Source organism: Natator depressus, chromosome 4 (genome assembly GCF_965152275.1).
Source record: "Natator depressus isolate rNatDep1 chromosome 4, rNatDep2.hap1, whole genome shotgun sequence".
Lineage (NCBI taxonomy): Eukaryota > Metazoa > Chordata > Testudines > Cheloniidae > Natator > Natator depressus.
In genome coordinates this window covers 102,065,628-102,093,373 of record NC_134237.1, presented here as the reverse complement: position 1 = coordinate 102,093,373, position 27,746 = coordinate 102,065,628, and the positions used below count along the sequence as shown (strand labels likewise).

General features: G+C 40.9%; 1 protein-coding gene across 1 annotated transcript in view; it reads left to right on the top strand.

Annotated features, from left to right (window-relative positions):
• The window catches only part of PCDH7 (protocadherin 7), a 603,373-nt gene that overhangs the window by 539,524 nt on the left and 36,103 nt on the right, over window positions 1-27,746 (top strand). The window lies entirely within an intron of this gene.

Here is a 27,746-nt window from a genome sequence, read left to right as displayed (position 1 = left end):
GAAGAAGGATTTTTTTTTTAACCGGGGTGAAATAAATTTTAAATGAGATGGGGGAAGAGCCTACAGAGATGGAATAATTGATGACTGGTGATGAAAAGTAGAGAGGTTGAAGGGGTCTGAGGAGTTCTGTTTGTTCATGGAGGAGATGAAGTCAGTGATTATTTCAATGGAATAAAAGAGAGGAGGAAAGAGGTAAAAAATGCCCCACCTCAGAATGATCAAAGGAAAAAAATAGGTACTTGGTCCAAAACAGCAATGAAGGCATGTCTGTTTTTTAAACTTCAAGAGGATGAACATAGCAAATTTCTCACAGCGTTAAGTGAGGAAGATAGAGAAGCCTTAAGGAAGATGGATGGATTAAAGTGGAATCAAAAGACTGGAACAGATACTTTGTCACTTTGTCTAAATGAGATGAATATTAATAGTCTGCATATGGTTCACAAAATTAAAACAAAGATGAGTATACAATTGTACTAAAGTGTACATCGTATCTCATGTAACAATGTGTTGCTTAATACCTAAGCCATGGTCATTATTCTATCTTTGTTACCTTTAAGGGGTTTGTCAACTATGGGCCAAATTATGGGCGATGGAAGGACTGCAAGGGTGGGGTGGCTAAACCCTCCTCCCCCATGGCCCGAACCTCCCGGACCTCCCCACCCCAGTCTCACCTTTTCAGAGCCCCTGCCACCGCAGGACCTCCTCCCAGAGCCCCTCTCCCCCCGTCCCACCCTACTGGAGCCCCTGTCCCTCTCACCAGCCCCACCCTGCCAGAGCCTCTGCACTCCCTCTCCCTCGCCTTCTCTTACTCTCCCTCCTGACCAGCCCAAAGCTCTCAGGTGATGGATCCTTCCTGCTTCCCAGACCTGGCGGGTCCCCAGCACAGATAGGAATTTCCACTGCAATTTTGGTAGCCAATAGATGAGGGACCACCTGCCAGCATGTGTGGCTCAATGCATAGGAGGACCCAGGTGCTGGCCAACTGGGCCAGGTCAAAGTACGCTCACTCCCAGCTAGGTTTTAAGGGGTGTAGCAGAATGGCTCATTAAGTTCAGGAACCTTTTTAGAATCGGGGGGGGGGGGGGGGGAGAGGCCAAAGTGGCGGAGTAATTAATACTTAAATATCCCACAGAGAGCACATATGTTCCTTTTGTTAAAAAGCGGGGAGGCATGGCCCCCTGACCACTCCAGTTCCAGCACTGGTGGGCCAAATTCACTTGTATACTCCAGCTGCTTTGAGCTGCAGATGCAAAGCAGCTGTAACATAGCAGGGAGGCCCATATTTTTTTCACTGCAATTATTGAATCGGGAATTCTTGATTGGCAGTTTTTTAGACATGTGAATGAAAGCTTTCAAAATAAAGTCACGCTGAACCTAATTATGAACTGCTTGGAATCAGAAGTCTGGGTTCTGATCTGAAACAATAGAATCCTACCTTTCCACAACAGTTCACGACATAGCACCTGGGTGTCTTGAGCTGCAATCAAAATACAGTGTCAGAGTGATAAATTGCTGTAGAGATTACAAAATGTTTACCAATAATGATGCAGTTGCTCCAGCAATTTAGAAGTTACTGCAACCGTAAATGAGCTCATATTTTTGGATTATAACAAAATTATTTATAACTAAAAAAAGTTGTGATTCTCACTCTTTTGATTCAGTGCTTTGAATTGCACCTTCTTGTACATATCCATTAGAAGTCTTATTATGGAAAGAACAAACAGGCATCTGGGGAAAGGTGTGTGGGGAGGACAGAGGGCAGAATTACAGAGTACTCTTATTTTGAAGGAACTCTAACAGTAAGGTGGAAGGGAAGGTTTTTTTTTTTTTTTTTCAAATAGTATGGAACACTGCACAAATGGAAGAGAAATAAAAAGGGCAACAACACTCACTGATATTTTACTGAAGAACATGAAGGAATTTTCATTTAGTGGGACAAATTCAGATCAGGGTATCCATTGCCTCCAGTGGAGTTGCACCCAAACAGAATTTGGCCTGAAGTAATTGATGTAGAACCAATGGTGACAAAATTTTTAAGGCCCCTGACTCCCATTAACAGGAGCCCAATTGTCATTTATGCCCCTGAAAATCTCTCCCAGTGACATATTACGGAACGTAGGAAGAAACCTGGAGATGAAATTAGCACAGGTGAGTTTCTTGAGATCCTTCCTGTTTCAAATGGCAGTACAGTAAGGAGAAGACTAATAGAATCATAGAATCATAGAATATCAGGGTTGGAAGGGACCTCAGGAGGTCATCTAGTCCAACCCCCTGCTCAAAGCAGGATCAATCCCCAATCAAATCATCCCAGCCAGGGCTTTGTCAAGCCTGACTTAAAAACTTCCAAGGAAGGAGATTCTACCACCTCCCTAGGTAACGCATTCCAGTGTTGCACCACCCTCCTAGTGAAAAAGTTTTTCCTAATATCCAACCTAAACCTCCCCCACTGCAACTTGAGACCATTACTCCTTGTCCTGTCCTCTTCTACCACTGAGAATAGTCTAGAACCATCCTCTCTGGAACCACCTCTCAGGTAGTTGAAAGCAGCTATCAAATCCCCCCTCATTCTTCTCTTCTGCAGACTAAACAATCCCAGTTCCCTCAGCCTCTCCTCATAAGTCATGTGTTCCAGACTCCTAATCATTTTTGTTGCCCTTCGCTGGACTCTCTCCAATTTATCCACGTCCTTCTTGTAGTGTGGGGCCCAAAACTGGACACAGTACTCCAGATGAGGCCTCACCAATGTCGAATAGAGGGGAAGGATCACGTCCCTCGATCTGCTCGCTATGCCCCTACTTATACATCCCAAAATGCCATTGGCCTTCTTGGCAACAAGGGCACACTGCTGACTCATATCCAGCTTCTCGTCCACTGTAACCCCTAGGTCCTTTTCCTGCTGCCTAGCCATTCGGTCCCTAGTCTGTAGCTGTGCATTGGGTTCTTCCGTCCTAAGTGCAGGACCCTGCACTTATCCTTATTGAACCTCATCAGGTTTCTTTTGGCCCAATCCTCCAATTTGTCTAGGTCCCTCTGTATCCTATCCCTGCCCTCCAGCGTATCTACCACTCCTCCCAGTTTAGTATCATCCGCAAATTTGCTGAGAGTGCAATCCACACCATCCTCCAGATCATTTATGAAGATATTGAACAAAACCGGCCCCAGGACCGACCCCGGGGGCACTCCACTTGATACCGGCTGCCAACTAGACATGGAGCCATTGATCACTACCCATTGAGCCCGACAATCTAGCCAACTTTCTACCCACCTTATAGTGCATTCATCCAGCCCACACTTCTTTAACTTGCTGACAAGAATACTGTGGGAGACCGTGTCAAAAGCTTTGCTAAAGTCAAGGAACAATACATCCACTGCTTTCCCTTCATCCACAGAATCAGTAATCTCATCATAGAAGGCAATTAGATTAGTCAGGCATGACCTACCCTTGGTGAATCCATGCGGACTGTTCCTGATCACTTTCCTCTCGTGTAAGTGCTTCAGGATTGATTCCTTGAGGACATGATTTTTCCGGGGACTGAGGTGAGGCTGACTGGCCTGTAGTTCCCAGGATCCTCCTTCTTCCCTTTTTTAAAGATTGGCACTACATTAGCCTTTTCCCAGTCATCTGGGACTTCCCCCGTTCGCCATGAGTTTTCAAAGATAATGGCCAATGGCTCTGCAATCACATTCGCCAATTCCTTTAGCACTCTCGGATGCAACTCGTCCGGCCCCATGGACTTGTGCACGTCCAGCTTTTCTAAATAGTCCCTAACCACCTCTTTCTCCACAGAGGGCTGGCCATCTACTCCCCATGTTGTGATGCCCAGCGCAGCAGTCTGGGAGCTGTCCTTGTTAGTGAAGACAGAGGCAAAAAAAGCATTGAGCACATTAGCTTTTTCCACATCCTCTGTCACTAGGTTGCCTCCCTCATTCAGTAAGGGGCCCACACTTTCCTTGGCTTTCTTCTTGTTGCCAACATACCTGAAGAAACCCTTCTTGTTACTCTTGACATCTCTTGCTAGCTGCAGCTCCAGGTGCGATTTGGCCCTCCTGATTTCATTCCTACATGCCCGAGCAATATTTTTATACTCTTCCCTGGTCATATGTCCAACCTTCCACTTCTTGTAAGCTTCTTTTTTATGTTTAAGATCCGCTAGGATTTCACCGTTAAGCCAATCTGGTCGCCTGCCATATTTACTATTCTTTCGACTCATCGGGATGGTTTGTCCCTGTAACCTCAACAGGGATTCCTTGAAATACAGCCAGCTCTCCTGGACTCCTTTCCCCTTCATGTTAGTCCCCCAGGGGATCCTACCCATCCGTTCCCTGAGGGAGTCAAAGTCTGCTTTCCTGAAGTCCAGGGTCCGTATCCTGCTGCTTACCTTTCTTCCCTGTGTCAGGATCCTGAACTCAACCAACTCATGGTCACTGCCTCCCAGATTCCCGTCCACTTTTGCTTCCCCCACTAATTCTTCCCTGTTTGTGAGCAGCAGGTCAAGAAAAGCTCCCCCCCTAGTTGGCTCGTCTAGCACTTGCACCAGGAAATTGTCCCCTACGCTTTCCAAAATCTTCCTGGATTGTCTATGCACCGCTGTATTGCTCTCCCAGCAAATATCAGGAAAATTAAAGTCACCCATGAGAACCAGGGCGTGCGATCTAGTAGCTTCTGCGAGTTGCCGGAAGAAAGCCTCAGCCACCTCATCCCCCTGGTCCGGTGGTCTATAGCAGACTCCCACCACTACATCACTCTTGTTGCTCACACTTCTAAACTTAATCCAGAGACACTCAGGTTTTTCTGCAGTTTCGTACCGGAGCTCTGAGCAGTCATACTGCTCCCTTACATACAGTGCTACTCCCCCACCTTTTCTGCCCTGCCTGTCCTTCCTGAACAGTTTATAACCATCCATGACAGTACTCCAGTCATGTGAGTTATCCCACCAAGTCTCTGTTATTCCAATCACGTCATAATTCCTTGACATCACCAGGACCTCCAGTTCTCCCTGCTTGTTTCCAAGGCTTTGTGCATTCGTATATAAGCACTTGAGAGAACCTGCTGATCGCCCCTCATTCTCAGTATGAGGCAGGAGCCCTCCCCTCACAGACGTTCCTGCCTGTGTTTCCTCCCGGTATCCCGCTTTCCCACTTACCTCAAGGCTTTGGTCTCCTTCCCCCGGTGAACCTAGTTTAAAGCCCTCCTCACTAGGTTAGCCAGCCTGCTCGCAAAGATGCTCTTCCCTCTCTTCGTAAGATGGAGCCCGTCTCTGCCCAGCACTCTTCCTTCATGGAACACCATCCCATGGTCAAAGAATCCAAAGCCTTCTCTCCAACACCACCTGTGTAGCCATTCGTTGACTTCCACGATTCGACGGTCCCTGCCCTGGCCTTTTCCTTCCACGGGGAGGATGGACGAGAACACCACTTGCGCCTCCAACTCCTTTATCCTTCTTCCCAGAGCCACGTAGTCCGCAGTGATCCGCTCAAGGTCATTCTTGGCAGTATCATTGGTGCCCACGTGGAGAAGCAGGAAGGGGTAGCGATCCGAGGGCTTGATGAGTCTCGGCAGTCTCTCCGTCACATCACGAATCTTAGCCCCTGGCAAGCAGCAGACTTCTCGGTTTTCCCGGTCAGGGCGGCAGATAGATGACTCAGTCCCCCGGAGGAGAGAGTCCCCGACCACCACCACCCGCCTCCTTCTCTTGGGAGTGGTGGTCGTGGAACCCCCCATCTCAGGACAGTGCATCTCATGCCTTCCAACCAGCGGAGTCTCCTTCTGCTCCCTTTCCTCAGACGTATCATCTGGTCCACTCTCCGCATTAGTACCTGTGGAGAGAACATGAAAGCGGTTAGTTACCTGTGTCCGCGTTGCTGAAACCCGGACATTCCCCCTTCTTCTTCTGGAGGTCACATGTTGCCAAGCCTCTTCACTGGCCATAATACATATGCTAATATGATATAAAAGAGAAGGTCTGAATTCTTGACATGTTACAGTGTTTCCAACTGTCATGCTTTGCTTGCGAGTCTCTTTTTTTTTCTTATGGCCCCAGCAACTGAAATTAAGAGATTGCAAAAGAATCACAGCTTTCATTTTTTTAAAAACAGTAAGTTTCTAGCTTTAACGTTAGGGAAAAAAGCTTGAAAACAAGAAGTGAGCCCACCCTAATGGCTTAGTAACCAGAAGACAAATAAAAAAAGAACCTAACATTTATTGCTTATTTTTAAAAAAGTCTCATGATCTTTAAATTAATCTTATGATTTTGGGAAGGCCTGACTCATGATATTTGAATGCCTAGCACTGGCAATACCACATTAAAATTAGTTCTGATGAGTGGAGACCATTAGGATTACATACTACTTTGCTCAAGTAGATGGGTTACAAATTTGCTAGATTCAAAACCAGTAGGGATTGTTAAATAGGAATTAAAATAGTAGGAAAGACCATTTGTTTTCAAGGTGGAGACTGAGATCCATAAGGGGGCTGTAATTGGGTCCAAGGAGTTGCAATTGCAACTTCTTGCCCTCCCATTTGTTTATACCTTCAGTGACAAGACTTATTTTTTAAAAAGAAAACTATTTATTCTTGAAAATCTAATCTTTCCTAGGAGCTTCCTGCACGCCAAGTCCTCACAGTCCCCAGCTAAAGCTGAACTCCCAACACATCAGCACACACTGCTCTGAGTGCCTCCACCCAATTCGTAAAGATCTGCTCTCATTTCTCAAAATAAACAATTTATATAAGTATTAACAAAACCATACAAACAATACAAATGCAACAGAAAGTAAATATTCAACCTAGATTCAAACTTACTACAGCTGTCAATTAATCACAGTTAACTCAAATGATTAACTAAAAAAAATTAATCACAATTAAAAAAATAATTGTGATTAATCGCTGTTTTAATCTCACTGTTAAACAATAGAACACCAATTGAAATTTATTAAATATTTTGGATGTTTTTCTACATTTTCATATGTATTGTATTCTGTCTTGTAATTGAAACCAAAGTGTATATTATTTTATTACAAATATTTGCACTGTAAAAATGATAAACAAAAGAAATAGTATTTTTCATTTCACCTCATACAAGTACTCTAATGCAATCTCTTTATCGTAAGAGTGTAACCTACAAATGTAGATTTTTTTGGTTCTATAACTGCACTCAAAAACAAAACAATGTAAAACTTCAGAGCCTACACATCCGATCAGTCCTACTTCTTGTTCAGCCAATCGCTAAGACAAACAAGTTTGTGTTAATTTTCAGGAGATAATACTGCCGTCTTCTTATTTACAATGTCCCAGAAAGTGAGAACAGGTATGTGCATGGCACTTTTGTAGCTGGCATTGCATGGTATTCATGTGCCACATATGCTAAACATTTGTATATCCCTTCATGCTTCGGCCACCATTGCAGAGGACATGCTTCCATGCGGATGATGCTCATTCAAAAAAATAATGCATTAACTACATTTGGACCTGAACTTCTTGGGGGAGAATTGTATGTCTCCTGCTCTGTTTTACCTGCATTCTGCCATATATTTCATGTTATAGCAGTCTCAGATGATGACCCAGCACGCTTTCACAGCAGATTTGACAAAATGCAAAGAAGGTACCAATGTGAAATTTCTAAAGATAGCTACAGCACTCAACGCAAGGTTTAAGAATCTGATGTGAATTCCAAAATCTGAGAGAGACAAGGTGTGGAGCATGCTTTCAGAAGTCGTAAAATTGCAACACTCCAATGTGGAAACTACAGAACCCGAACCAACAAAAAAGAAAATCAACCTATGCTGGTGGCATCTGACTCAGATTATGCAAATGAACATATGTCAGTCTGCACTGCTTTGGATTGTTATCAAGCAGAACCCATCATCAGCATGGACACATGTCCCCTGAAATGGTGGTTGAAACATGAAGGGACATATGAATCTTTAGTGCATCTGACATGTACATATCTTGTGATGCCGGCTACAATAGTGCCATGCGAACGCCTGTTCTCACTTTCAGATGACATTGTAAACAAGAAGTGGGCAGCATTATCTCCTGAAAATGTAAACAAACTTGTTTGTCTGAGCGATTGGCTGAACTAGAAGTAGGACTGAGTGGACTTGCAGGCTCTAAAATTTTAGAGTGTTTTATTTTTGAATGCAGATTTTTTTAGTAAATAATTCTACATTTATAAGTTCAACTTTCATGATAAAGAAATTGCACTGCAGTACTGATATAAGGTAAATTGAAAAATACTATATATTTTGTTTTTTTATAATGCAAATACTTGCAATCAAAAATAAATATAAAGTGAGCACTGTACACTTTGTATTATGTGTTGTAACTGAAATCAATATATTTGAAAATGTAGAAATCATCAACAATATTTAAATAAATCTAATATTGTTTAACAGTGTGATTAATCATGATTTATTTTTTTAATCATGCGATTAATTGTGATAATTTTTTTTAAACGCTTGACAGCCCTAAAAATTATTACTACATATAAACCATATGAACCAGTTTCAAAAAGTATCAGTTCTTGGGTCCTCACAGTTTCTTTATGGGAAGTGGAACATGTGGTCTGTTGTAATATGGGGTCAGAGTACGCAAAAGGATGAGAATCACGGAGAAGAAGAAGAAGAATATTATTTCCTTTTAGCTGAAAACATTGAATTGAAAGGAATGGTGGTAGTGAGAGGGGAAGTATTGAAAAAGGGTGAGGAATCCATGCTAAAATTGCAAAAGTATGGGAAATAAACCAGATGAGCTACTGACCACTGCACATCCTCACATGAAGAAGGACAGAATTTCAACCTTGTGTTCAGGACAGCATCCTGGAAAGGAACTTGCTATGATGCCACGTGGCACAGTGTAACTCCAGGGGGGCATGGTCTTCTGAAAAGATGGGTAGAACCAGGTTCTCTACTGGCTGTTGCATATTTTGCACTGAGGGTGTGGCTGCCAACCCAGGGCCACCCTGCATTGCTTCAGCAAGATTCTAACTCTCTTGGCACCTTTGCACTTCCCGCCAGCAAAGGAAGGATTTTGCTTCATATAAATTTGGAGCCCTTGAAAATGAAGTGACGTGCTGATTTTCAAAACGTAACAGTGTAAACAATATAACACAAATCAATAATACCAAAAATGCAGCAAGAAATATTTTATATAACAATGTTTAGCTGTAGGCGTTGTGTATTTATATGCCTATAGGGTTCCTTATTTATGTTTGCAATGAACAATTCTATCATTCTGGTCTGATTTGGATAAGTGTGGAGTCACTTACTTAAATTCACTTTTTCCTGTAGGTGTGTACGCTATCAGAGTCCACTGGATAAAAGCTTTGCTATTCAATAAAAATAACATCTAAGAAATTGAAAGCATTTTACTCCTGAGGCACAAGTTAACTGAGGAAAATGTGGACAGATAACAGACTGTTCTAAAAAACGGAGGAGAAAATAGTAATTTTGTATTTCCTATGTGTAGCTATCTTTGCTCAAAAATAGGCCCATTTAATTAAAAAGATCTCCATGTTGGGAGGGAGAAGGTATTTGACTGATGAGAAGTTCATGAAAACAGTCCTGAGGATGGGGTTGATGGTCTGTTGCACTGGGATTTACAGTTGTTCCATGTAGCAGAGAACAAGGCATGACAATGGAAGAAGGCAATGAAAGTTGAAGTGAGGATGGCATTGCTGATGGAACAAAAGAAAGCAATAAGAAATATGGCCCATGAGATAGGTGAGAGGAAGGTGTAAAAGTCATTGGGAGGATGGTGTGGATTGCACCCTCAGCAAGTTTGCAGATGACACTAAACTGGGAGGAGTGGTAGATATGCTGGAAAGTAGAGATAGGATACAGAGGGACCTAAACAAATTAAAGGATTGGGCCACAAGAAATCTGATGAGGTTCAACAAGGACAAGTGCAGAGTCCTGCACTTAGGACGGAAGAATCCCATGCACTGCTACAGACCAGGGACCAAGCGGCTAGGCAGCAGTTCTGCAGAAAAAGACCTAGGGGTTACAGTGGATGAAAAGCTGGATATGAGTCAACAGTGTGCTCTTGTTGCCAAGAAGGCCAACGACATTTTGGTCTGTATAAGTATGAGCATTCGAGGGACGTGATCATTCCCCTCTGTTAGGCATTGATGAGGCCTCATCTGGAGTACTATGTCCAGTTTTGGGCCCCACACTACAAGAAGGATATGGAAAAATTGGAAAGAGTCCAGTGGAGGGCAACAAAAATGATTAGGGGGCTGGAGCACATGATTTATGAGGAGAGGCTGAGGGAACTGGGATTATTTAGTCTGCAGAAGAGAAGAATGAGGGGGGATTTGATAGCTGCTTTCAACTACCTGAAAGGGGGTTCCAAAGAGGATGGCTCTAGACTGTTCTCAGTGGTAGCTGATGACAGAACAAGGAGTAATGGTCTCAAGTTGCAGAGGGGGAGGTTTAGGTTGGATATTAGGAAAAACTTTTTCACTAGGAGGGTGGTGAAGCACGGGAATGGGTTACCTAAGGAAGTGGTGGAATCTCCTTTCTTAGAGGTTTTTAAGGCCCAGCTTGACAAAGCCCTGGCTGGGATGATTTAGTTGGGGATTGGTCCTGCTTTGAGCAGGGGGTTGGACTAGATGACCTCCTGAGGTCCCTTCCAACCCTGATATGCTATGATTCTATGACTGAGACAAGGTAAAGAAGTTCAGTATGACAGGTAGCAGTATGCCAGTAAGAATTCTGAAGAGTTAATAATATGGTCTGATTGACAGACAAGGAGGATAGCTATAATGGTTGTATTTTGAACAGCTGGAGAGGATGGAGAAGGGAATCAGGGAATCAGTGAGATGGGTTGCAGTAATCATAACAGAAGATAGGTAGGGTTCAGAGAAAGTCTGTGTATGTTTGGATACAAACTAAGGGCTAGATTTTCCATATGGTGTTGAGGAAGAATTGGCAAGAGTTGGAGACAACCTGGATAGGAGTAAAAGTCTCTGATAGTTTTCTAAGATTTTAACTTTTCTCCTGTGTAGTACTTATAATATAGAAAAACCTATTTTGGACTAGAAAATTCTGTCACACGGGAAGTCGTTTTGTTGCTTTTGTTCAAAACTATTTTCTCGAATACACCCAATTATTTAAAAATCTGGAAATAATTTTACAACAATCTCCCCATCTTCCCACCCCTCCATAGTTGGATCTGGTACTGAGCACAATTTGGGCAACCCTTAGATTTAGGTGCCATAAATTTAAAAACACTTCTCTGATTTTTTTTTCCAAGCCTTTCTGTATAATTCTACCTTGAAGTGAGATGTAACATGTAAAATTTCAGGAGAATATGTTTTCTGAAGCGAGGATTTGGTGTATATGCCAGAGAGAGAGAGAGAGAGAGAGAGAGAGAGAGAGAGCACACAAACAACCTTTAACCTCATATATTATGTCAATTGACTCAGTGTGCTCTGACATTTTACAACAGTTAAAGATCTTCCCTAAAGTGGTTAGAGTGCTCAGTAATACATGGCATCATGACAGGCCCCTTTGTAAATCCATGGCAAAACTCTACAGATTTCAATGGGAGTGGAAGCAAACACTATATTAGCTCTTAAATATCACAAACCTGACAGCAGGTGATAAATTAAAAAAAAAAAAAGATTCAGATGGTTTTGAGAGAGAGTGTTAGATTACAATTGTTCCCATTTACAATTTGGACAATGCACATAGCATTACAAACACAACAGAAAGAACAAAGCTTCACAAGTACTATATTTCACTTCAACGAATTTAAAAGTCTTTTAACAGTTCCATTATTCTCTCAGCGTGACCAAGCCCTATAAAAGTGTTTGATTTTAGTGAACATAATGAGAATGTTGTTAAAAAACCCAGCTATAATAAGTGGTCTACTTTACACCAGGTCACAAAGGTCTTTTGTTACTAAACAAACCTCACTGGTGTCATCCATTAATACAATTAGACAAAGTGCACTCTCCAATTTCAGATATCTATTTACTTTAAGGCACTTTCTGCCTTACTTAATCAAATTTAACTTGGGAATTTTTTTCCCAGCTACATAATCAACATGTAAATTAAATTGTGAGAGGATTTTAAAAAAAGATAATTATTTCATCCATTAATTTTTCTGTATGATCTAACTCAAGCAATGCTTAATTAAAAAAGAAAAAAACTCAACATAATATACATATTTCACAATTGTTTTTTCTCTCTCTCTTTTTCCTGAGTGTTGCTTTCATTAACATTATAATGACAACCCAGAAAATTGTTTTTTTTTTTATTTTAAAAAAAGGGCTTATATTTATTATGGGATGCCAGTATTTTAACAGGAAAAGATGATTTGATGCAGATCTTTTAGTGCTGCTAATGCTTTGCATTATATGCTTCATTAATTGTATGTGCTATGTAGCTTACATTTAAGCGTACACAATTACGTCAAGCTCATTTACTTAGCAATATGCACTGACATACTGAAGAGCTGTTATTTGTCTAATCTAAAATCTTCAGACCATTTAGTACACTGTTTAGCGCTGGATTTATACACAACCCCAGCAGCTACTGTATAGGAGATTAAAGCAGGAAAAATGAGAACTCGTATGGTATTTCATCAAGGAAGTTCAAGAACAGTTCATCTGTAGTTTAGTCCACGAACTGTTGAAGGGTAGTGATGAACACAAGACATGAGCTATTGATCTAACAGCCACACAGTCTCTTTGGGATAGTTGTGAGCAACTTTATTTACAAATATTAAAAAATGCCCTTTGCAACCCTTTGACCATATAATGTATGTTCCAAAATATGGGTATTTTTAAAGGGAAATCCTGACAGTTTTCTGCCTCACTCATTGAAAATAGTATAATTCAGTTCACTATGATTTTATGCCAGATTCTGCTATGGACTCACTATGCAAACTTGGGCAAGTCATTGAGATTGTTTTTTGTCTCCATTTCAATTATGGCTATAGTAGTCTGTTTACCTATCATAGAGCTGTGAGACTAAATTCATATTTGAGAAAAAAATGGCCTGAGAACTTTGGAAGAAAGATACAATGTCCAGTTAGTGCAATATGTATTGTTCGTATCAAGTATCGTAATTATAATTTTTTTTAAAATTGTGTTTTGTGGAATCAGCTTGAAAATGCCTATTTATGCGTTACATTACAGCCAGATGTTAAAAATACTGTGGTGTTTAAATGGGTTACTGTAATAATTTCTTCATTTACTGCACTTTGAATGGAGTCGCTTCTTGTTGAAAATAAATAAATAAAGCAGTGCATGTGGAATCCCACTGACTTCAACAAGTGGTCATGAAGGTGTATGGGGTCAGTCCCTGTAGTGCACTAATACATCTATCCCTTAGCAATGGAGGAGGGTAAATATAATTGGGTATTGCTCATTTCTCTATTTTTAAAACATTATTAAAGTGACTTTTTTTGTCTACAATCAGATAGTTCAATGTATATGGAGTAATAGATAAATGCACAAAGAGTCTGATATGTATTCTTCCCAGTGTATATTGGTTCTGAACCATGTCCACGATGCAAATTTGAGCCGATGGCTTTAAAAATGATTACACAGTAAGGGCACACAGCACAGGTGCCAGCTTCCAACTTTCCCTGGCAGTGCTCAACCCCTGCTCAACCCCAGGTCCTACCCTGACTTCACCCCTTTCCCCAACCCCCCTCCACTCCTTTCCCCAAACCACCACCCCCGCCCTGCCTCTTCCCACCCACTTCTGTCGCCTCCCTCCCAGCACCTCCTACACGCCTCAGAATAGCTGATCCGCAGTGGGTGGGAGACGCTGGGAGAGAAGGGAAGGAGTTAATCGGCGGGGCTGCCGGTGGGCGGGAGGCACTGGGGGGTAGGCGGAGCTTGGATGCCAGTGGGTGCTAAGCACCCACTAATTTTTTTCTGTGGGTGCTCCAGCCCTGAAGCACCCACAGAGTCGGCGCCTATGGCAAACAGTACATCTGTAGTGGGGGCTAGTCATAGAATCCAGATCCCAACTCCTATTCCTGCACCTTAAATATAAGAGCATCTCTCCCCCCTTAGGACCTAACCTCAAAGCTCATTGACATTAGAGAAGAATGTCTAGAAAGTTAGGATGCACAAACTGTTATAGCTAGTGCAACAGTGATACCTATAGATGAGGTTGGCTTGCACTTTCTATTATAATCCTCTCTTTTCAAAAAAAGAACAGGAGTACTTGTGGCACCTTAGAGACTAACAAATTTATTAGAGCATAAGCTTTCATGGGCTACAGCCCACTTCATTGGATGCATAGAATGGAACATATAGTAAGAAGATAGATAAATATATATATACATACAGATAAGTTGGAAGTTGCCGGACAAACTGTGAGAGGCTAATTAGTTAAGATGAGCTATTATCAGCAGGAGAAAAATTTTTTTTTGTAGTGATAATCAAGATGGCCCATTTAGACAGTTGACAAGAAGGTGTGAGGATACTTAACTTAGGGAAATAGATTCAATATGTGTAATGACCCAGCCACTCCCAGTCTTTATTCAAACCCAAGTTAATGGTATCTAGTTTGCATATTAATTCAAGCTCAGCAGTTTCTTGTTGGAGTCTGTTTTTGATGCTTTTCTGTTGCAAAATTGCCACCCTTAAATCTTTTACTGAGTGGCCAGAGAGGCTGAAGTGTTCTCCAACCGGTTTTTGAATGTTATGATTCCTGATGTCAGATTTGTGTCCATATATTCTTTTGCGTAGAGACTGTCCGGTTTGTCCAATGCACATGGCAGAGGGGCATTGCTGGCACATGATGGCATATATCACATTGGTAGATGTGCAGGTGAATGAGCCCCTGATGGTGTGGCTAATGTAATTAGGTCCTATGATGGTATCACTTGAATAAATATGTGGACAGAGTTAGCATCGGGCTTTGTCGCAAGGATAGGTTCCTGGGTTAGTGTTTTTGTTGTGTGGTGTGTGGTTGCTGAAGAGTATTTGCTGCAGGTTGGGGGGCTGTCTGTAAGCAAGGACTGGTCTGTCTCCCAAGATCTGTGGGAGTGAGGAATCATTTTTCAGGATAGGTTGTAAATCTTTGATGATGCACTGGAGAGGTTTTAGTTGGGGGCTGAAGGTGACAGCTAGTGGCGTTCTGTCCCTAAGTTAAGTATTCTCACACCTTCTTGTCAATTGTCTAAATGGACCATCTTGATTATCACTACAAAAGTTTTTTTCTCCTGCTGATAATAGCTCATCTTAACTAATTAGCCTCTCACAGTTTGTATGGCAACTTCCAATTTATCTGTATGTGCATATATATATTTTCTTACCATATGTTCCATTCTATGCATCTGATGAAGTGGGCTGTAGCCCATGAAAGCTTATGCTCTAATAAATTTGTTAGTCTCTAAGGTGCCACAAGTACTCCTGTTCTTTTTGCAGATACAGACTACACGGTTGAAACCTCTCTTTTCAGTTGTTTGGAACTTTAAAAAAACTGTAATCTTTTTGTCTGACATGTTCCATGCTTGTTTCCTTCCTCAGGTTGGATGGCAAAGTCAAATACTCAAAAGTCAGGGAATACCAGAATTAGGGGGATTGCCCACAATATTGAATACTGTCCCCTCATGTGCATGCATTATAAATTAGTCTTTAAATATTTAATGCTGATAAAATTTGCAGATGATACAAGATTGGCAGAGTGGTAAATAATGATGAAGAGAAATCAGTCACACAGAGCAATCAAGATCACATGGTAAGCTGGGCCCATCCAAACAAAATGTATTTGCTCAATGCAAAGTTATATATCTAGGAACAAACAATGCCGGCCATACCTACAGAATGGGGCAACTGTACCCTGGAAAACAGTGACATTGAAAACTATGTAGATGTCATAGTGGACAAACAACTGAATGTGAGCTCTAAGTGTGATGCTGCGGAAAAAGGGATTGATGTGATTCTTGGATGTATAAACAGGAGAGAAGTGAGTGGGTATCAGGAAGTGATTTTATTCTGTATACTTAAATAGTACATCCCATTCTGGAGACCATATTTTAAAAAGGATGTCAAAAAATGGAAAGAGTGCAGCGTATAGTCACAAAAATGAATCAAGGGCTGGAAAAAAATGTCTGATTCCAGGTTTATATTCCAAAATTTTGCTGGACAGCAAAATCTCCAGTGTGCTTCTGATGGCATAGCTGACATTGTCAAGGAGGTGGTGTTACTACACTGACCAAAAAACTCCTATTGGCATAGTCAGCATCTTCACTAAGGGCTCTGCTCGTACAGCTATACTTGTACAGCTGTGTAGGCAAAACCCAGGTAGTGTAGACTATCCCTACAGGGAAGTTAAGGAGCTCAAACTGTTTAGCTTATCAAAAAAAAAAGTGGTGTCTTGTTTACATTGTGTAAGTACCTTGAGGGGGAGAAAATAGCAGATACTACCGGGGGAGGGGGGGGGGAGAAAATAGCAGATACTTTAACTCGAACCAGTGGCTAGAAGTTAGAACCAGACAAATTCAGATTAGAAAGAAGGTACTCATTTTTAACAGTGTGAGTGAGAAAATCATTGGGAAAAACTATTAAGGGAAGAGGGAGATTCCCCATCTCTTTATATCAAGACTGGATATCTTTTTGACAGATATGCTTTTGGCAAAAACAGGTTATTGGGCTCAGTAAGAGTACCTTGGTGAAATTTTATGTCCTGTGTTATACTGGAGGTCAGATTACAAAAATCTAATTGTTCATTTTGGCCCTAAAATCTAGAAATAATCACGTGCTATTTTTTCATCTCGATCCCTGCCTCATTTACTGCGCAGAATGGATGTCAAATGAGGCTGTCATGTGAAGTTATCTGATCTCACAAAAAGATTTTAAAAAATCTTGCTACATTTGGCTTATTCCTAACAGGAAGCAGAAAAATGGCCCCTTTTGATTTTTAAATCCAGTTTGCAACCAAAACCAAAGAGATGGCATAGATTTAGGGATCTCAATCCCAAACCATCCATGCCTGACATATGAAGGTGTTTGGACCTGAGGTTTTAATTTTGGACAATCTGTAATACATCCTGTATTTTTTCATTAACATTTTCCCTCCGACTCTGGTTTTTTATTCACTCTTTTTTTTTTTGCACATGGTTTCCACTCTCCATTCTATTTTTCACACTATTCTTTCCTTGGCTCTTTTTTCTTTGTCCACTCTCTGTCCCTTTTTCACAGTTTCTTGTAAGCAGAAATGCTCTATTATATTCAAGAGGGTTTGAAATTCAGCCGGACAAATTCACCCAACCTAATGAATATATTTGCATGATGACTTACTATGAATTACTTTTTCAATTAATCAACTGAGACAGACATCAAAACATGTTTATGGCAGGCAATTATTAGTTGACCCTCATCGGTTATGGATTAAAGCATGATTGAATTAGCCCTGTGCTTGAAAGAGGGCATTCTCACCCCTTATGGTTGTTTCATCTGCCTTCCATCCAACCAATTTTTTTCCCAGTGGCATTGTTGCTGTGTTCAGCCTTAATCCATTTCTGTCCCCTAATAGTAATGACTATGTTAAAAGTGTAAAACAAATCTAAGTAACTACTACTACATTCTTTGAGAACACTCCTCAGAACTAGAGATGTGATAAGCATTGCAGGTGTTTGGTATCTGAATCCAAGTTAAATAATTGCCTTTAAATATGAAAAGAAGGCAACATTTTCTGGAATTCATGAAAATAGGACATATCTGCAAACAACCTGGCAAGGTACTAGATGACATTTCTGATCTGCAGAAAGGCAGTTGTAAAGCAACCAACAACATCTAATGATAAGGTTGTTTTGAAGTAAAAAGTTTAGAAATGGCAAGTTTGGGCATTTAAAAAATAAAGTTTCTTAAAGAAGCAAATGTAAGCAGAAAATTTCATGTCCCAGAAAAAAGGTGAAATTTCATACCAGTACTGAAGTACTGCAATTTTCTTTTCTATTTGTTCATCATTTATCCCCATAAATATTCATTTCCTTCTGAAACAACACTCATGGCTGGGAAACAACATGAAGAAGTCTTTGTTTGCAATTGTGGTTAATTGAGTAAGTCTACAAGTGCTTTGGTAGATGCAGGCGACATTAATCAATGAGTCATTTGTACAGCAGGATCCTATACAGTGCACTCACTGCCCCTTTCATTACAAGTGCTTTATTTTCAAAGATATCATGCTGGGGCCATGGTGTTAACACATAGGGTTAAACAGTGACCTTTTTCAGGAGCAAAGGAGCAGAATAAAAAAAAAAGCTTTTGTGTTATTTTTCCAAAGAAAAACACGTTACATAGCAGAGAAAATAGGCAGATTTTCTAATGATAAATGTAAGTTCAGACTTCATGGATAATTCATAAAGTGTCTTTTGCCACAATTGTTATTTTTTGGGTATTTAGCCTTAATGAAAAGCATCTTCAATATTTATTAATGCTGAATGGGAAAAATAATGGTCTGGCTGCACTTCTTAACTGAATGAGGCCTGTTATGCTTTAGATTTACAAGAATATTTGTGTAACAGTGGAAAATTTAAAACTAATTGTATAACTGTGTTGGTTTTTCATAAAGAAAAAAAACAACCTAATTGCTCCATAAGAACAGAATAACAGACCTAACTCCCCAGTGAGCAGACATTTTTTGTGCATTTTTTGTCCTTTCAGGAGGTGATTGTTCCACCTGGTCTAAAACCTGGCCCAATAGCCTTCTATAGAGTCACTCCTTCCTGGGGTTTGACCTTATTACAAACAAATGATCAATATGACAAAAACAAGTCATCTCCCTTGGTATGGTTGCTTGGGTTCCTACCTCAGAGCTGCTTACTTAAATTATTTCTCTGAGTCAATCCACAAATCTCTCACATCTCTTTTTTATTATCCTCATTTGGAATCCCTCCCCTTTCGCCACTCCACATCAGACTTGATATTACCCGCAGATGTTATGGGGTAGTCTGGTTTCAGTCCCTATCTTCAGGGCAGACCATTCTCAAAAGCAAACTGGAGAAATGTAGTCAAGATGAAAATGATTTAATGTGGGTGCATAACTGGTTGAAAGAAGTACTTGTTAGGAAGTAGAATTGCATAGAAAAAGCTCTGAGGGCTGTAGTGGATCAAAAATTCAGAATGAGCCAACAATATGATGCAGTTGCAAAAAAGGGAAATATCATTCTGGTCTGTACTAACAGGAGTGTTGTATGTAAAATGGAGGAGGTAATTGTTCCATTCTACTTTGCACTGGTGAGGCCTCCACTGGAGTACTGTGTCCAGTTCCAAGGTGTGGACAAAAGGCATAGATTAATTAGAGAGAGTCCAGAGGAGAGCAACAAAATTGATAAAAGGTTTAGAAAACGTGACCTACAAGGAAAGGTTAAAAAACTAGGTATGTTTAGTCTTGAGAAAAGCAAAACTGAGGAGGATCTGATAACAATCTTCAAATATATTAAGGCCTGCTATAAAGGGTATGGGAATCAATTGTTCTCCAGGACCAATGAAGATACGGTGAGAAACAATGAGCTTAAAGTCAGTAAATGAGATTTAGGTTAGATTTAGGATATTATATAAATATCCTAAATGACTATAAGGTGGATCGAAAGCTGGCTAGATCATTGGGCTCAATGGGTAGTGATGAATGGCTCCATGTCTAGTTGGCAGCAGGTATCAAGCAGAGTGCACCAAGGGTTGGTCCTGGGGCTGGTTTTGTTCAATATCTTCATTAATGATCTGGAGGATGGCGTGTATTGCACCCTCAGCAAGTTTGCAGATGACACTAAAGTGGGAGGAGTTGTAGATACACTGGAGGGTAGGGATAGGATACCTAGACAAATTAGAGGATTGGGCCAAAAGAAATCTGATGTGATTCAACAAGGACAAGTGCAGAGTCCTGCACTTAGGATGGAAGAATCCCATACACTGCTACAGACTAGGGACCGAGTGGATAGGCAGCAGTACTGCAGAAAAGGACCTAGGGGTTACAGTGGATGAAAAGCTGGATATGAGTCAACAGTGTGCCCTTGTTGCCAAGATGGCTAATGGCATTTTGGGCTGCATTAGTAGGAGCATTGCCAGCAGATCGAGGGACGTGATCATTCCCCTCTATTCGGCATTGGTGAGGCCTCATCTGGAGTACTGTGTCCAGTTTTGGGCCCCACACTACAAGAAGGATGTGGAAAAATTGGAAAGAGTCCAGCGGAGGGCAACAAAAATGATTAGGGGGCTGGAGCACATGATTTATGAGGAGAGGCTGAGGGAACTGGGATTATTTAGTCTGCGGAAGAGAAGAATGAGGGGGGGATCTGATAGCTGCTTTCAACTACCTTAAAGGGGGTTCCAAAGAGGATGAATCTAAACTGTTCTCAGTGGTATCAGATGAAAGAACAAGGAGTAGTGGTCTCAAGTTGCAGTGGGGGAGGTCTAGGTTGGATACTAGGAAAAACTTTTTCACTAGGAGGGTGGTGAAGCGCTGCATGGGTTACCTGAGGAGGTGGTGGAATCTCCTTTCTTAGAGGTTTTTAAGGTCAGGCTTGACAAAACCCTGGCTGGGATGATTTAGTTGGGGATTGATCCTGCTTTGAGCAGGGGGTTGGACTAGATGACCTCCTGATGTCCCTTCCAACCCTGATATTCTATGATTCTATGAATGCCTGTATGAGATTGGGAATATCCTGCCCTGTTTCTCCAGGGATCCTCTTCATTTTGTTCATGCCTTCCCTACAGGAATACACCCTAAACAACTGTTTTGCCACCTGCCCTAGGATTAGAAATGTATTTGCCAACCCTGCCACATTGATACCCAATGTGCCCCATCCCAGTAGGATGTGCCATATGGCCACCTGATCCTCTCGAGTTAAACCCTCCAGCTCCATGCTCACTTGCACAAGCCACAGCACAAGCTGATCCCAGTCATCCTGGGGTATTTTCCCCAGCTGGTTCAACAAAGCCTTATGGTACTTTAAGGGAAAGGGGCGAATCTCCACCTGTACTACTATTGGTGGGGCTTGGCCCTGTCCTCAACCACCTTTAGGGTCTACTATGCCCACCCCCTGAAGCTCCTGCTTGTCTTGCAGGAATTGTAACTGTGGATCGCTGACCTGCAACGTCTACTGGTTGTGAATTCAATATAGTCTCAGGGTAAGGGGGAGGGGATACTTCTTTAAATGCCATCGGTGGGACAGATGGTTCAGGGCCCCCTCGCCCACCACTCTCATACATAATTGCTTACATAGCGACAATCCATTCTCTAAATCTGACATTCTCCCCTCCAGTTCATTCCTCTCTTTCTGAATTCCTTACAGGACTTTTCTGCCCATGCAGTGTCCCATGTCTTTAAATCTGGCACCTCTGCTGCAAGTACAGATTTTTCTCTTAGAATTCTTTGCTGATCCACTATCTCCTCCAGAGACTTAATATGCTGGAGGAGCTCAACCTCCCGGTTTACCAGTGCACTATCCTAGTGCATAATCTTGGTAACACCATCACTTTTTTTTTAATATTCCTTTCCCTTGGAGTCCCCTAACACCTTGCCCACCTCCTTCTCAATCTCGTTCCAGGTCGACCCCTGTACCTGGTATGGGCTCTGATTCCTCCATATCTACCCATTTAAAAAATCCGTTACCCCAGCTTGTGAGAACCTGCAACTCCCTTCATGAGAGCCTGCCATACCCACATCAAACAGCTGCATGGACTGTTAACGGGGGACTTACCTGGCTGCTACTGTATTACTTACCCACCCAGCGAAATGTATCCGAGTTACGGCACCAAGATGTTGGCCGGGGTCCAGCTCCCTCCTCCCTTTTACTTCCCAGACACAGTTTGCCAGAAAATAACAGTCCAGAGTACAGTTTGCAGGCAATTTGGTGGGTTTATTGGGGCTAAACAAGCAAGCATATTCTGAAGCCCTTCACACCAGCTGGGCTATTTTATATGGTGATAGAGTATTCCTCTTCCCCTCCCACAACTACAGTTCTATACGCTGATATAACTTCCTTCTTCTCCTCCTAACCCCTAGCTTTGCACACCAACGGAGCTTCCTCTTCTGCCTCCTCTTCTTGGCAAACTTAATTATACTTGTAGTGCCCTCCCCTGGTACCACCCCTTCCAATATATGGTCATGTTCCGTTCTAGGGGTCCTGAGTCTGGAGTCGATAACTCTTTTATACCTGATGGGAGGGGTAAGGAGCGGCGTTTCTTTTGATCATGGTTACTTTTTTTGCAGACTCTGAGTCTTCTCCTTACACCCTCCCCTCTCCTCCAGCTACTTGGTAACCATTGCAACCCCTTGCTCGATTAGCCGCTTATCTTCAAGGCTACCAACTCTGAGGAAGGAGTGTGGGTACAGCCTTGTGCTTTCACTTATATTCTTTTACTTGCTTATTTAGCCTGTTTAAACTAAAAGCAAGGCCAGACGCAAGATTATTATTGTTTTGTTTTACCCTATTTACTTCACATTCTTCACTTCACATGGATTCACTTCACAATCCATGGGGCAGAGCTAGTCACTGTGGAATATAGGGTGTTAGGGTATCCTTGAATGTGGCAACAAATGTTGTACAATACTTTGACTTTTTCTGCCTCAAAATTCTAAGTAAGAGTTCAGACAATGGAGTTCTGATAGTATTGCTTATAATATGGTAGAACCTAAGAGTCCCTCTCATAGACATGGACCCCATTTTGCTATGCACAGAACAAAGGGTGTACAATCTAAATGTAAGGGAAAAGGCAACAGGTGGATACACACAGATGGGGGAGCACAAGGGAAATATGAGACAATATTGGACAGTATGAGAAGCAACAACTTCAGAACACCAGCTGCCTGACTACTGTCAATTTTTGTATGCTTTGTGGCAAATGGGAGTTTTAAAGTTTTCTTTCATGTTTCATAGGTATGATTATTCAGTGTGATCCTTAATTCACTTTTCAGCCAAGCCCATTTGCTGTGAAGAATAAGCTCACAGGGCAGGCAGTCTGTGACCTTTTCAGGACTTGTTCAGAGTTTATAGCTCTGGCATACAATTGGCGGCTGCTTTATAAAGGATGGTGATTGAGCCTTATATCCCTTGGTTTTGCAACTTATGTCACAGGGTTCATATCATGTGAATGCAGCCATTTTGAGTTAATTTATTTATAAAGTATCTAATGTCACATCCTGTCATGAGCCTGGTGGCATTTATTTATTCTGAAAGGCAGGGGTGCATATATTAATTATTGGCTCCCTCCATTCCCCAAGCATCGTGTTTTGTGTGAATATTTCAGTTTTGAGGATAATGTGACTTGAAATTCCATGCCTCGCTTTTGCTGTCCACCCTCCCAGCCCCGACCCTTACATAAGATGACAAATATGTAGTCTTCTCTTGCTGTAAGATGCCTGGCTTATCATATTTACTTCTTCGTCACTACAAATATTGAAATTCCACTTGGCACATACTGAGGTTATGAAAGGTTAAAATAAACATGCATATTTGCATCATAGTATATAAGGCTCATAAGAAGACATTTCTTTTATTGTGCCATGTAAAATTCCAGAAACAATTATGGATAATAACCGAATGTCACTAATTGCTTGACGATATTGAGGCTCAGAGGCAGAAGTGGAAGAGAGACTGCTCCCCACTCAGTGCCTAAGTGGAAACAAAACAGACAAGGAACCCCTGAGTGTATCAAGAGGATCAGCAATCCCTGGGAGGTTCATCCCTGATGATAAAGTCATTGAAGAGGCAGATTCATCTAGCAGTATCACTCACTCATTAACTCCCACTGGTCTAGTGTGCTGAGAGTCCTGCCAATGTATTTAGTATGGCCAACATTATATGGGCTGAAGAGGCCTTTGATTAGCCGGGAGTTGAGGTATGCTGAGATTGATTGATGAATTGATTGATTGGCTTCTGGCATTTGAGAGGATATTTGTACCTTCAGAATCTTGTTTGCAAATATTTCAAAGTAAATATTAGTGATACTTTAATGCAAGGAAGGACTGTCTAATTAATAAAGTAGTTCCTACAAGCTCTGCGGCAGATTAGGGCTTGTCAGAGTGTCTACAATAGTTTAAGCAATACAGTCCAAAACTCTATTATGCTTCTAGAATATCCCAAGTCTATTAGTATATTTAGAATGGCTAGTTAGTCCCACAGTAAGGTCCTTAATATTTAAAATATTTTTAGTGTCTCATTCATTTTTAGTGTCTCACTCATACTACCCCTGTATTCAGATCTTTAGCTACATGATGTGGCTGTGTAGAACGGTATAGAGAAGGAGCCTTATCCTTTTCTGCACTCTGCATAAGAGAAAACAGGTGTACTGCAGCTCTGTGTGAACATGCCAAAGGTGTTACTTTTCATTATTTTGTTGACTGCACGATTATTTGTTACTTTTGCAGCAGTGAGATTGTATTTACCCATTACTTTGCACAAATGATGAAGTTCTAGCCAAACACTTCAGCAGACATGAGCAGCACCAGTGGATTGGAAAAGCAGCTTAAAAACTGGCAAAATATTCACAGTGCCTGGAGAAAATCCAACACCAGGGTGATGACCTACCCAAATTTGCAAAATTTTAACCTTGGCAAAATGACTCAAACCACCCTCCCTCATCCAAAATTACAGCAAAGATATTTGAACAATTTGTCAGCCTTTATTTGTACTGAAAAGTGAAAAGTCATCTACTCCAGTGAATTTTTCTCCTTAATGAAGTTTTTATATCAATATTATTATAGTAGCACCTAGATGCACCAACTGAGATCAGGGCTTCCATGTACGATAAACAGCTGACATATAATCGGAGACAGTCCGTGCCCCAGAGAGCTTAGGGCCAGATTTTTAAAGGCATTTAGGCACCTAAAGATATAGATAGGTGCTACATGGAATTTTCTGAAGTACTTCAGGGCCTGAGTCCCATTGAAATCAATCAGAGTTAGGCATCTAGGGACTTTTGAAAATCCCGCTAGAGATCTATCCGCATTTTCAGGCACCTAAAAACCTTTAAAAATCTGTCCCTTACAGTCTAAATATTTATTTCGTTCCACATCTTTCTATTTGAATGTAAACTCTGAAATTGTCCTTAGTCCACATATATGAGTTAATCTTCACCATGATATATAATGCACTTAAGTGACATCATTCCCTTGTGACACTAGCTAAAAAGCAAGCAAGCTAACTGTTTGGATTCTATCTGGGTAGAAATGGGGTATGTATCTTTTAATTCCTGTCTAAAATGGTTCAGGGCAACCAATGGTCCATTTAAAACAAACAAAATCCTCATGCAGTTCTTTTCTTGATAGCTGTGGAAATTATAGTCTTCCATTAACCCACAGAGCAGGTACACACAGAAACAATGACACTTCTCTATATTCCTCATCACATGTATTCACCCTGTTCTGGAGAAACAGCATCAATTTGTTAGTTTCTTTGTGCTTTTTTTTTAAATTTAAAACAATCAGTTATCCAAGGCTTTAGGCTGGCTACTGTGAGAGGACAGTCAGTCTCCATAGTTCACTCAGTATTTTAGCATCTGATGAGAGACTGCCAACAAAAGTACAATTAGCATCATTTTTTTGCCACGGATACTTGTCCTTTAAGAGCTGCATTCAAACCAACAATTTATTGCACATAGTGCTCTAAACACAGGTGCACTGTATCCAATAATAGATATCCCATTATATAATTTCTATGCTCATAACTAATGTGTAGTTACACTTCTTATGCAGCAAGTAAACTGGTGTTCATCTCATAATATTATATCATATCAATGTGTTGCTAACATTAATTCTTTTTTAAATAAATGCTAGTAATATTACTTCTCAGTAACCAGCAGCAGCTTGCAGGTCACTGCAGACATCACAAAGAAGTTGATCTGAAGTGAAACTGGAACAGTTAAGCTGATACCAAATAAGCTACATTGCTCTCTGGCATTTTAACAGGCTAGAAAAAAGAACTATTATTTTCCTCCTTGTGGAATAAACAGAATACATAATAAGCATGTGTAACACTGTGTGGAATCGATTTAACTTGAGAACAAAGACATTTATAACTCGCTTGTGATGCTGGCTTCAGCTGAATTATGAGGTGTTCCCATTACTTTTGGAATGTGTTTGATACTCTACAAGTGACCATTCACCCTAATGTGTGTGTGCATCAAGCCCTGGTGCTTATCAAATGAAATGCCACTGATTTAGACTATAGGCTAACATGTCAGAAACACTTATTTACCCTTAAAGAGTCAAAGATTGATAACTAGTTTAGTGTACCCATGGCAAGGCCTTTATTAGATATAGTAGTAAAAGAGTAGTAGGAAATTACATATGGATATTAATATAAATAACATTTTGTGCTTGACTTTCAGTTGAGGAATTCAGGATCTCAGCACTTTGCATACTCTCTTTAACAAAGCCCTTAGGCACATGATTAATTTTAGGCACATTAGCACATCCTTTGACTTTCATGGAACGACTTACATGCTTAAAGTTAAGCACACACTTAAATGGTTTTCTGAATAAAGATGGATTTACTCGTGTGCTTAAGGTTAGCATACTTAGGTATGAATTGTACAGCCTGAAAATTCAGTTAAAATGGACAATTTGGTATAGCTTTGTGCACCCAAATATTACATATGGTGCTTAAGCACCTATCACCCATTTCATAGAATTTTCAAATAACTGAATAAAACATTCATTTAGAAGATTTGGGGGACACAATATAATCATTATTCTTGAGAACAGAGCCCTTTTCCCCTGATTCAGACCACTACTGAAACGGATTAAAAGCAATACAACCTTACAAGTTAAGAGCAAAAGCACAGTTTCTTAGCTGGTGTAAGTGGGCACAGTTCCATTGACTCAGTAGAGTTATGTCCATTTATGCCACCTGAATTCTGGCTCAAAGAAGTGCTCTTAATTTTAATGCCTTGTGCCCTTTTTGTGTTTTGCCAGTAGTTTAGTTATGTTTGTTTTTACAATTTATGATAGAACTTTGCATAGTGCCAATTTTTATTTTTTGTGTAAACCTGAGTAAATAAATAAGTAAATATCTGCTTCCTAAATATTCAAAACAAATGATGTAAGTATACAAGACACTATTTACATGTCACATTTAGTAGCTTCAAGGACGCAGACTAGTTAGAAATCATATGCTATATACTTTCCTCTGATGGAGGGAAATGTTTCATTAAAGAACAAAACAGAAGCCAAGGCCTCTCTGCAGGGAGACATAGGGCATGGTGTGAATTTACAGTGTACTCACATGATGCTTACTAACTCACCAAGCGGGCCCTGCTACTATGTATTAAATTTCAGGGCACACTAAGGAGTTTTGAGTGTGTAATAAAGGGCCCCCATGGTGAGTTAATGTGTGATATGCTAGTGCACTGTAGAGCCATGGGTTGCTGTCTACCAAATTGCCATGTAGACAAGCCTCCGAAAAAACTTTTATTGGACATATTGCATTACTAGAATATTTAAAATGTTCTTTATCTCCTCCCACATATACACTCCCGATGACCTCCATTTTAGACTCAGAATATCTTGCTTTGAGTCTTTAATTCAAACTTGGTTTTGATTTGCAGAAACACAAAAATGTGTTCTGTTTTCATTTTGTTTTCCCACTTAGCCAAGTAGTTCATAAATGATTTTTTTTTCAAACTCGGAAAAACACATTTGTTCCTCGGCTGGGACATTCCACGCAGTCCTTTGCAGCTGAGATATAAAACCTTTGAAAAATGTGAGGTTATTTCTGTAAGTGCTGACACAATCTTAACAGTAATGGCCTGAAGGCACCTCTACAATAGTTCAGA